Raw genomic sequence first — 12,078 nt, 5'->3', positions numbered from 1 at the left:
ACAACACACACACTATTTGATCTAAGGATAGAACTCACCCCATCAAAGTGTATTCTCCAGTGTGAATATCGAAGATGCTACCAACTAAGCCAACAATCTATTGTAGGAATATTGCAACCTACAACCTTTCCCATGGTTCACCATGCTTCAATGAATTGATATTGTGTAGCTACATCATCTTCTATTGATGCACATCCCCACATGCAACACAAACACTTGTGTTCGAACATATTGAAAGTTTTAGTGTATATACTTGAAGATATGATATGAAGACTTTGTTCCCAATGAAGTAAGCAAGATCTCTCTTTCTTGCATGATGTCACCTATTCCAATATTGAACGTTGTGCAAAGCGCCCTCCCATTGGCACTTGCCTTATCAACCATGGATCCTTGAAAATTGGCTTTGGGATGCCCACACATCTCCATCACTTCATTAAGCTTTGACCAAATCAACACGTGTATTTATGTCTTCTTCATTCATCTCACATATTGCCACAATTACCAACTCTTGTATAGTATAAAAGGTGACTACAAATGGAAGTTTGCACAATGTGTTGTAGGAGTCATAGTCATACCAAGATCTACAACCAAATGGCCTCTAACCATAGGGCCTCCTTGCAATCCTCAATGACTACAATGTACTTAGCCTCAATAGTAGATAAGGTTGTTAATTTCTACACCTTGGACATAGGTAGAGGCATACCCAGAGGTGGACTTCCTACTATCTACATGTCCTGCATAATCCGAGTCAAAGTAACCAAAGACTTCTATATCCTTGTTACCATAGGAAATGCACATATTTGAAGTACTTTTGAGGTATCTCATGATACCCTTCACGGCATCCTAATGCGCCTCTATTAGGTGTAGTCATATAGAGTGCCACAACTCCAACTGCAAATACCATGTTAGGATGAGTGGCTATTGTGGCATAGGTCAAACTACCCACTATGGATGCATACAAAACCTTGGCCATCCTAGCCCTCTCATCATCTAACTATGGAAAATTAGCCTAATTAACCTTCACATGAGAAGGTAAATAGCCAATAGGCTTACCCTCTTGCATATGGAATCACTCAAGTATTCTATGCATGTACTCCTTCTAGGACAAGTAGAGAAGTCTCTTAAAGCAATTGCATGTAGTGTGCATACAAACTATCTATGAGGCATGTCCCATGTCATTCATCTTAAAGTTTTTCTTGAGTTGTCTTTAGAGCATCCAAGTTAGAATGAGCACTCCCAGTTATAAGTATATCATTGACCTAAAGCACCAAGATAAGGAGACCCCATCACGGACCTTCTTTGTGTATAAACAGGGATCCATATCACTATGGAAATACCCATTTGAATGCATGAAAGCATTAGACTTGTGGTACTGATCCCTAAAGAAATGCTTGAGCCCATAAAGACTCTTCTTCAATTTGCACACTAGGGAGGCTCCCTACCTTTCTCCGCAAATCCCTTAGGTTGTTGCATACAAATGTCCTCATGAAGGTCTCCATGTAAGAAAGCTATCTTAATATCCATATGATAAAGATCCACATCTAATTGAGCAACCAAGGTTAAGACCAAACATAGGTTTAGCATCTTCACTATAGGGGAGAAGATCTCATCAAAATCAACTCCCTTTTCTTGCTTAAAACCCTTAGCAATCAAGCTGGCCTTATATGCTAGTTAAGAGTAACTAGGGACACTCTTCAACTTGTACACCTACTTGGATGGCAATGCTTGCTTTCTATCACGTAAGAAAACTAAGTCCCATGTATGGTTCCCCTACAATGAATCAAACTAAAACTACATAGCCCTCTCCTAAGAGTAAGAATCACCTCTATGCCTAGCCTTCTCATAGATAAGTGGCTCAACAAAGCCTGTCACCATGACATAATCCATAGATGGCTCATAGTGATAAAGAGGACATGAAGCTTTAGCAAAGTACCTCAAAAATCACTATGGGGCTTATGCACCTTGTCCTCTTTGTCCAACACCATGATCTTGCACAACATATGAATCCTGAACTACTACATAATCAACAACTACAAGAGGTTGCCTCATGGGGTTGGCTATATGATAATAGGAGGCTCCTCTTGAAAGATCACCCTACATATCTCAATCACCTGCTCCGGTCTCATATGCATCTTATCCTCATGGAACATAATGCCATGGTTGTTGATAACCTTTTGAGTCTACACATCCCAAAGATGATATCCCATCTCACCTTCATCCCCATGTGCAAGAAAGATGCACTTAATAGGCTTCCGATCCAACTTATTGTGCTTGTCTTTGGGAATATGACAGAAAATCTTACATCTAAAGACTCACAAGTGTACATACAAGGGAGGTTTACCAAACCATACCTCCTCTGCAACTCTACCACCAAAGAGTAGTGCATGGGGATTTATTAATGAGATGCATAATAGTAGTAACTTCCTAAGCCCAAAAGTGTTACGGTAAGCCTACCTGACTAAGCACACTATGGACTCTTTGGAATACAATCCCTGGGTGGGGTGTATGGGGTGGTTAACTAATGCTTAATACCCCTCTCATCAAATAGATGCTCAAAATCCCTATATATATTCATCCCCATTATCAAATTATAGGTATTTATGGCTATATCCAGATCGGTTCTCAACCATGGTGAGAAAGCACAAAAACATAAGCAAAATATCCGATTTCTACTTAATAAGATAGGCCCAAACCTTATACAAAAAATCATCAATGAACGCAATAAAGTACTTCGTGCTACCCAACGATTGATAGGGCATGGGGCCACAAATATCTAAATGCACAAGAGCCAAAATCTTGTCCACACATATAGAACCAAAATTCTTATGTGGATTACAAGTTTGGCCGCCATAAAGACAATAATCACACGAGTCTAAACAATAATAATCCAAGGGTGGGAGATACTAGAAACAGGTTAATACTTTCATTCCTTTCAAAGACATGTGCCTAAGGCAACAATGCCATAAAGAAACATGTGGAAGATTGGTCACAACCAATACACGGTCAATATTCCTATAAATAAGTGAAGTGTAGAGATTGCCAAGGGCAATGTTCTATGAAGAAACACTAAAAAATATATCATACCTATTGTCATCCAACCATCTAGCTAAATAAGTCTTTTTGTCAAATCTGGGACATGGTGTACATGATGAAGCACAAATGGAGCACCAATACTTATTCTAACATAACCTATGCCGATGATATCCAATGCAATGCCATCTCCTAGTGTAAATGAACCAATAGTAGTAGTATAGTAGCTATGAAACTAATGGTGATGCAAAGTAACATGGAAGGAAGCCCCCAAATCAAGTAGCCAACACCTAAGAGTAAGTAGACAATGTATCAATCAATTGAGTAGCATCAAGAGATGAAATTACAAGAATGTAGTCATCTGAACTATACTCCAATGCATTTATCTCCTCTATCTTCACACAAGTGCAATCTCGGTGGACTTTGCATTTTTATGTACTTTCCCTTGCGTTTCTCATTGTGCATTTTATAGTATCACGGCCTAATATAACCTTGATGGCTACAATAATGACATGTCAAAGAGGACTTACATCCATGAGACTTGTTGCGAGATCGCCCATGAGACTAAGACTTACCCTTGGTGGAATGTGAGTCTCTACTACAATTGTTATTGCCGTTTCCACCATTTCTACCTCTAACAATCAATGCATGAGAAGTGTGGGCTACATCAATGTTCTTCTTGTTTAGTTCTTATGTCAATAGACCACTCTCTACATCATTGTATTTAAAACCACCCTCAAGGGAGATTAGTGTTCATAGCAATACAAAAAGTGTCCCATAACTCGGGAAGTGTGACAAGCAAGAACAAAGACTTGATATTATCCTCAAACTTGATGTCATGTGAGATAAGTTGGCTAATAATAGAGTGCAACTCATTTAAGTAGACACAGGTGTGCCCTCCTTCATGCGAAGGTCCACAAGCTTCTTCAATCAATACAACTGAGAAGTAGAACTCTACTCATCATAAAGATCATAAACTTTTTCCACAATGCATATGCACCACCCTCACTATCAATGACATTAAAATACACATGCTTTGATAATGACAAAATGCTAGTGGACTTGCATCGCTCATCAAGTTCTATCCAATTATGTGCATGACAAAGCTCTATCTTTATACTCTCTAGCTTCAATGGCTTGTTAACCTGCCTCTTCTGCACCAAGACTTGCCATATTTACATCTTTGAATATTAGAAATTATTTCCATCAAATTTTTTAATGTTGAAAATAGCACTATCAATTTGATGCATGAGAACCTGCCATAATGACTACAAATGTCTGCAAATTATAAGAGTATGTATTATTGTAATCACTACAAAATAGCCCCAAAACTGATCCAAAAGGGTGGGCGAAAAGGTAGGAACAAAGGAGGGTATAGCTGACCATAAGCTGCAATGAATAGAATGAAAAACTAAAGTGTCTATTCTCCAAAAGAATGCTTAAAATAGTAATTACAACCATGTTGTAATAAATACAATAGTGTACATCAATTGAACTATGGGAAAATAGACAAGAAATCAAGCTCCCACTACCATGGATATTCATGTAATAATTGCGATATGTAGAATGCAACTAGCAATGAATAGGCATGGACCACCAATGCCAAAGACTATTACGAACTTAAAGTGTCAGTAAATAATACATCCCGTAAGCACATACATCATGCAACTCAAGAGCAACTACAAAGATTTGCCAAATGCATAATAGACTGGGTCAAAGAGCAATGATGCTCAATGTATAACCAATATGCATGTATACATCATTAACAAACTACTAACAAAAGTAAGTGTTGGTGTCCAAAACATACAAAGTCAAATCAACCCATAAGGAGAAGCAATTGCATCCAGCAAAAGCATACAAGAGAGCATATATACATGGAGCAAGAGCCCCACTATCTCAAAGAACCAAGCTTTGCCAAGTAAGTACCATCATCTCCCATTGGAAGCAAATTCAAAAGGCAAATTGAGCAAACAAAGCTTAAGACATATCCATCAAAGCATCCAAGAAGCCCAAGAGAAAATTGAGCAAATTCAAAAGGCAAATTGAGCAAACAAAGCTCAAGACATATCCATCAAAGCATCCAAGAAGCCCAAGTGCAAATTGTGCAAATTCAAAAGGCAAATTGAGCAAACAAAGCTCAAGACATATCCATCAAAGCATCCAAGAAGCCCAAGTGCAAATCAACTCTATAGTACTTATTTGTAGTTCTCATTGCACTCTTCATTTCTAGCTATAAAATACTTCAATCCAATATTATATACAAAAGTTATGGCCGAAATATGAAAGTATTGTCAACTTGTCATAGTTGTCCATAACTACGACATGCTCAATATCCACTCAAAATGGATAGAATGGCTACTTCTTAGCTCAATTAGCACTCAACAAGGCTTAACTAAACCCTCAGAAGCTCCTCAACCAATTTGAAATAAGCATTGAAGGTAGGAAAGGCAATACATACCTCAAATGGATTGAAATGGGGCTACCATAAAAGCTGTAAATCTCTCTTCTCATGTTGAATGCAATATTGGTGAAGCTTCTCAAATGCCCACTCTAATATCCATTGAAAGGTGGACCAGAGCTAGAAGCAGCAACAATGAAAGCAAGAGCTATGGAGGTTTAAGCAAAGAAGAGAGAGACCGGTGTGTGGGAGCTCCAATAGTCACGATGTGTGGCCTGCCTTTCCTTATTCTTTTGCCAGTGAAAGAATAAAGAATAAAGTAACAATGACGGACGGCTGCTACCTACAATATGCATGCATGTGGGTATAATGTATAGAGTAAACGTGGGTGGCTAGTCACAAGAGTCTTTAACCCCCAACATTCCAAATCCTCACTAAGGAGCTCCAAAGCACACAAAGGTACCGTCGTCATGTCGCCATGCGGACACAGTGTGAAAAACCTGAGTGCATCATCATCCGGCTTTCTTATTAATCTTAGAGTCAATGTCATATTAGTCATTAGTGTTAGTATCGATAGTAGGGATAGTTCCAAAATACGGGATTTTTGAACAAGTTTTGCTTATTTTTGATATTTTACATATTATTTCTTGTAAATATCCTATAAAGGTGTAGAAAACTTCTAGAATAGGGTGACATGTAAAAAGCAGGTTGTTTTTTAGCTAGTTTTGGGAAAGCTCATGAAAAAAGAGGGGCTTCCTTTGCACGATGCATGGTCGTAGTTTTTAGGTAACAAACGACACTCTATACTAGAAGGAAGAAGGAGAGATCTAGGAGAATCCTGAGCAAGTGCCCTAGGATTTTACCCCCCTTTCAGAGCCAACGGAACCATCTGATTTGTCATCTGAGTAGCAAAGAAGAAGCTAGTGTTTGGTGAGTATTTTTGGTTTTTACCAGGGAGCTCCAAGAGATCTAATACTTGGATTTGCTTCCGAGAGGCCCATACAAGGATTTTGTTTATCTTCTCAAGTTCTATCAATACATAGTGCTTTGAATCATTGAGCTTTGTCTTTATATTATGTAAAGACTTTGGCAGATTAGAATCCCTTGCCTATTCTTTTTCTTCTCTTCTATCTCCTATTCTCTACTTCCTTTTCTCTTCGATCCCCAGTGGATACGACCTTTCGACTAAAACCCCTTTGACATTGGTGAACTTGACATGAAAGGTCATTGGAAGGAAAGGCAAGATGGGAGAACCTTCAAGCACAATTTCTAGTGATGTTTCTAGGACACCTCACCAATCTTGAGAATGAGAGATGCAACCAATCCTCAAACCCTCCAAAAGCAAAGATGGAGCCTTTGTGGACCTCCTCACTAATGACCTACCTAAAGAAACAAATTCATTCCTAAAAGCCTTCCAAGAGAGATAAGTAGGCATGTGAGCATCTAACCAACCTGCATCAATTATGATGTAGCAATTAGAAGCCTGCAAAGATCTTATGCCATAACCCATAGGTCATATGCTAAAGTCAAAGAAGGGATTTTGCAAATTCCATATTGGCTACTTTTCTCCACCCTTCACATGGAGCACATCTTAACTATCCTTCAATGATGTGATCCACACAAGACCAAATCAAGTACGAGGCAACATAATACATCAAAACTAATTAGTTATAGGTCTTATTTATGAAGAGAAAAAGAGAGTGACATTTTACCAACTATGCCATTCCACAAGGTCATCTTTCCTATAATGTTAAGACAAACAACTCCAACTCCATGCCACTACTTGATTGGATTCTTTTATGGTAGACTACTTATACAAAAGAAATTGGCATGTTCTTTTAGTGTTTGTTGATACTGGTTGGGCTACCTCATGTGAGATCTGTAATTTCTTTTACATCCATGATCGCCTCAACCAATTGAATTTTAACTTATATATGCGCTATTGCTACTCTTGAACACATATATGTCTTTATACCAAAGTTGGGAAAACACTTGGCATGAATTGAGAAATGCGAAAAGATGTAAATGGAAATGGAATCAGAGGCTTCCATGAAGATCATTAAAGTAATCATTTGACAAACATGACATATTATTCTAAAGTAATACATCAAAACATTTCAATTTGTTGATATGATGCTAAGTGAAAAGATATATACTCTCTTCTAAAGAGAGAAAATCTTAGGCATCAACACTTACAAGCAATCATGAACACACTTTTTTTTCCAATAGTTTTTAAAGAAAAAATGCATACACATTGCAAGACTTGAGTACCAGCTAATCCTAGAGAGATCTCAAGCCTAGTGGGGTGGTGCTAGAGTGTGTGTGTATATAGACCTATCTCTATATACTTATCGTTCTAGGAAAATTTTGAGGAATTGTCACCAATTTGGATAAAATAAGCATTGCCTATTATAGCTTGATGTAAGATAATGATCTCCAATTTAAATAAAATATCCATAATTTGGTATATCTTGATGTAAGTTAGTGCTATCCCAAGCTACAAAGGTAGCTGGATTGCATTTCAAAGTTGTGATAACTCTCACATCGAAGCTCCCACTACATCATTCAATCACCCAAATTAAAGGGAAAAGCCATGCAATCAATTCCATTAGTTAGATTGGGGATAGGATATATTCTTGCACCACAATCTTGCTTGCAAAGTGAAGCATGTTGTACTTCTTAGCTAGTCTTTGTTTTTTTTTTTGTTGGTTTATTCAAGGCTATATACATTTCCCCCCTACAATCCTTTAGTATGGCATCTATTATGAGATCCACTAATTTTTACACATGCAAATATAATCATGCCCATAGCCCTCAAAATTGGCAAATTAGTTCATACAAGTATGTATTTTAACACCATAGAAATGATGGACTAGGTAACATTCATCCTAGCTGAAAGGTGAGCAGAAGGTGGAAGCACGTGGAAGAAAAAGGAGTGCAAGAGCTATGGAGGTTCAAGCAAGAAGAGAGAGAGCAACATATGTGGGAACTCCAAAAGTCACAAATGTGTAACTTGCATTTCCTTATTCTATTTTTCACTAAAAGTATAAATAATAAAGTGGTAGTGATAGGTGCCCACCACCTATAGTGTACAAGTATGCATGTCTGTATACAAGTAAATGTAGGTAGCTAGGCACAAGTTGGCCTTTAATTCTCAACAACTTCTCGCTTAAAGAAAAATGTGTCTTAGTTAGGAGTAAAAGGGAAAAAAGAGAAAAGTACAACATGCCCACATAGTGTACAATAGGATGAGGAAAAGCATCATCTCATCCTATGCCCGCTGTCAACTGCCTAAGGAAGGCATATCATTTGACGAGGAGACCTTTATTGAGCAGATCTGTAGGATTCATATCTTTAGCTATCTTGACAAGCCAAATAGACTTTCCCTCTATCCCCTCTCTGATAAAGTGATTGTGCATCTCATTATGATTTGTCTTCACATGAAATACCAAATTATGGGCCAACTCAATGGCACATCGAATCTAGATGCAGTGTAGGAGTCATAGTCATACCAATATCTACAACCAAATTGCCTAACCATATGGTCTCCTTGCAAGCCTCAATGGCTAAAATGTACTCAACCTCGATAGTAGATAATGTTGTTTATTTTTGCACCCTCGATATCCAAGAGTTAACACCTCCAATATAGGTAAAGACATACCCAAAGGTGGACTTCCTACTATCTATATGTCCTACATAATGTGAGTGAGTGTAACCCAAGACTTCTATATCCTTGCTACCATAGCAAATTCATATATCTATAGTGCCTTAAAGGTATCTCATAATACCCTTCACGACATCCTATTGATACTTGCCAAGTGTAGCTGAATAGCATGCTACAACTCCCATGCAAATGCTATGTTAGGACGAGTGACTGTCATGGCATACATCAAACTGCCCACCACTACTGATGCATATGGAACCTTGGCCATCTTAGCTCTCTTATCATCTAACGATGGAAAATCAACCTAACCTTCACATGAGAAGGTAGATAGCCAATAGGCTTACCCTCTTGCAAATGGAATCACTTAGGTGCTCTATGTATATACTCCTTCTAGGACAAGTAGAGGAGTCTCTTAAAGCAATTGCATGTAATGTGCATACCAAGTATGTGTGAGGCATGTCCCATGTCCTTCATCTCAAAGTTCTTCTTGAGTTGAGCCTTTAAAGCATCTATCTTAGTATGAGCACTCCTAGCCACCATAAGCATATCATCAATATAAAGCACCAAGATAAGGCGACCATCATGGGTCTTTCTCGTGTATAAACACAGATCCATATCACTATGGAAATACCCTAGTGAATGTATGAAAGCATCGAACTTATGGTGCCGCTCCCTAGGTGCATGCTTAAGCCCATAAATACTCTTCTGGAATTTGCACACTAGGTGCTCCATGCCTTTCTCCACAAAGCCATTAGGCTATTGCATACAAATGTCCTCATGTAGGTCTTCACGTAGGAAAGTTGTCTTGACAACTAAGCAACCAAGGCTAAGACCAAGTATATGGTTGTCGTCTTCACCATAGGGGAGAAGATCTCATCAAAATCAATCCCCTTTTCTTGCTTAAAACCCTTAGCAATCAATCTAGCCTTATATGTTGGTTAAGGGTAACCAGGGATACTCTTCAACTTCTATACCCACTTGCATGGCAATGCATGCTTTTCATCAAGCAAGGAAACTAAGTTCCATGTATAATTTTTTTGCAACGAATCAAACTCAAACTACATAGCCCTCTCCCAAGAGTGAGAATCACCTCTATAGATAGCCTTCTCATAGATAACTGGCTTAGCAAAGCCTGTCACTGTGACATAATCCATAGAGGGCTCATAATAATCAAGAGGACATGAAGCTTTAGTAGAGTGCCTCAAAACTAGCTATGGGCCCTATATGGCCTATCCTCTCTACCCAATATTATGATCATGCAAAACATGCAGATCTTGGGCCACTACATAATCAACAATTACGACAAGTTGTCTCACGGGGCTGGTTATATGGTAATAGAATGCTCCTCTTGAAAGATCACCTTGCATATCTCAATCACTTGCTTTAGTCTCATATGCATCTTATCCTCACGGAACATAATGTCATGGTTGTCGATAACCTTCCAAGCCTATATATCCCAAAGATGATAGCCCATCTCACCTTCATCCCCATATCCAAGAAAGATACATTTAATAGACTTCGGATCCAACTTACTGCACTTGTCCTTGGGTATACGATAGAAAGCCACACATCCAAAGACTTGCAAGTGTGCATACGAGACAGGTTTTTCAAACTATACCTCCTTTGCAACTCTACCACCAAAGAGTAGTGCATGGGGACCTATTACTAAGATGCACGGCAATAGTAATGGTGCCTCAGCCCAAAAGTGCCACATTAAGCCTACATGACTAAGCACACTATGAACTCTTTTCTGAATAATCATGTTCATGTGCTCTGCAATACCATTCTAGGGTGGGATATATGGGGTGGTCAACTGATGCTTAATGCCCCTCTCATCACATAGATACTCAAAAGCCATAAATACATATTCATCCACATCATCAAACTATAGGTATTTTAAGCTATACCCAGTATGGTTCTCAACAATGGCAAGAAAGCACTGAAATGTAGGTGAAACATCTGATTTCTTCTTAATAGGATAGACCTAGACATTATGCAAAAGATCATCAATGAATGTAACAAAATACTTCGTGCCACCCAAGGACTGATAGGACATGGGGCCACGAACATCTACATCCACAAGAGCCAAAGGCTTCCCCACACGCGTAGAACAAGACTTCTTATGTGAATTAGGAGTCTACCTTTCATAAAGATAATAATCACATGAGTCAAAACAAGAATAATCCAAGGGTAAGAGATACTATAAATGATCAATACTTTCATTCCTTTCAAATACATGTGTCTAAGGCGACAATGCCATAAAGATACATGCAAAATATTGGTCACAAGCAATGCATGGTTAACAGATCCAAAAATAAGCAAAGGGTACCTTGGCACCTCTAGCAAAAATAAGACTACCATGGGCAATCTTCCATGAAGAATTGCCAAAGGATGTATCATACCTATCATCATCTAACTGTCCAACTGAAATAGGTCTTTTCATCAAATCCGGGACATGAGGCACATGATGAAGCACAAATGGAGCGCCAGTATTAAATTGCAATCTAACGTAACCTATGCCAACTATATCCAATGCAGTGGTCATCTCCCAATTTAATTGAACCTGTAGTAGTAGTACAGTAGCTAAGAAACCAATGGCAATGTAGAGTAACATGGAAGGAAGCCCCCCAATCAAGAAGCCAACACTGAGAGTAAGTAGATGGTGCATTGGTCAATTGAGTAGCATCAAGAGATGAAGCTAAAAGAATGTAGTCATCTGAACTATACTCTAATGCATTGATCTCCTCTATCTTTACACTAGACTTAGGTACAATCTCAGTGGACCTTGCATTTTCTTATACTTTTTTTTAACCTTTCTCACATTGCATATTTTATGGTATCATGGCATAATATAACCCCAATGACCATCATAATGACATGTCAAAGAGGACTTACGTCTGTGGCACTTATTGTGAGATTGCCCCACAAGATTGAGACTTGCCCTGGTGGAATGTGAGTCTCTACCATGGTTGTTATTGCCATTTCG

The sequence above is a fragment of the Lygodium microphyllum genome, chromosome 9, assembly GCF_053477565.2.
Source record: "Lygodium microphyllum isolate KBCC chromosome 9, Lygodium_microphyllum_v1.1.10, whole genome shotgun sequence".
NCBI lineage: Eukaryota > Viridiplantae > Streptophyta > Polypodiopsida > Schizaeales > Lygodiaceae > Lygodium > Lygodium microphyllum.
The sequence above is the reverse complement of the archived record's forward strand: the minus strand, read 5'-3'. Positions refer to the sequence as shown.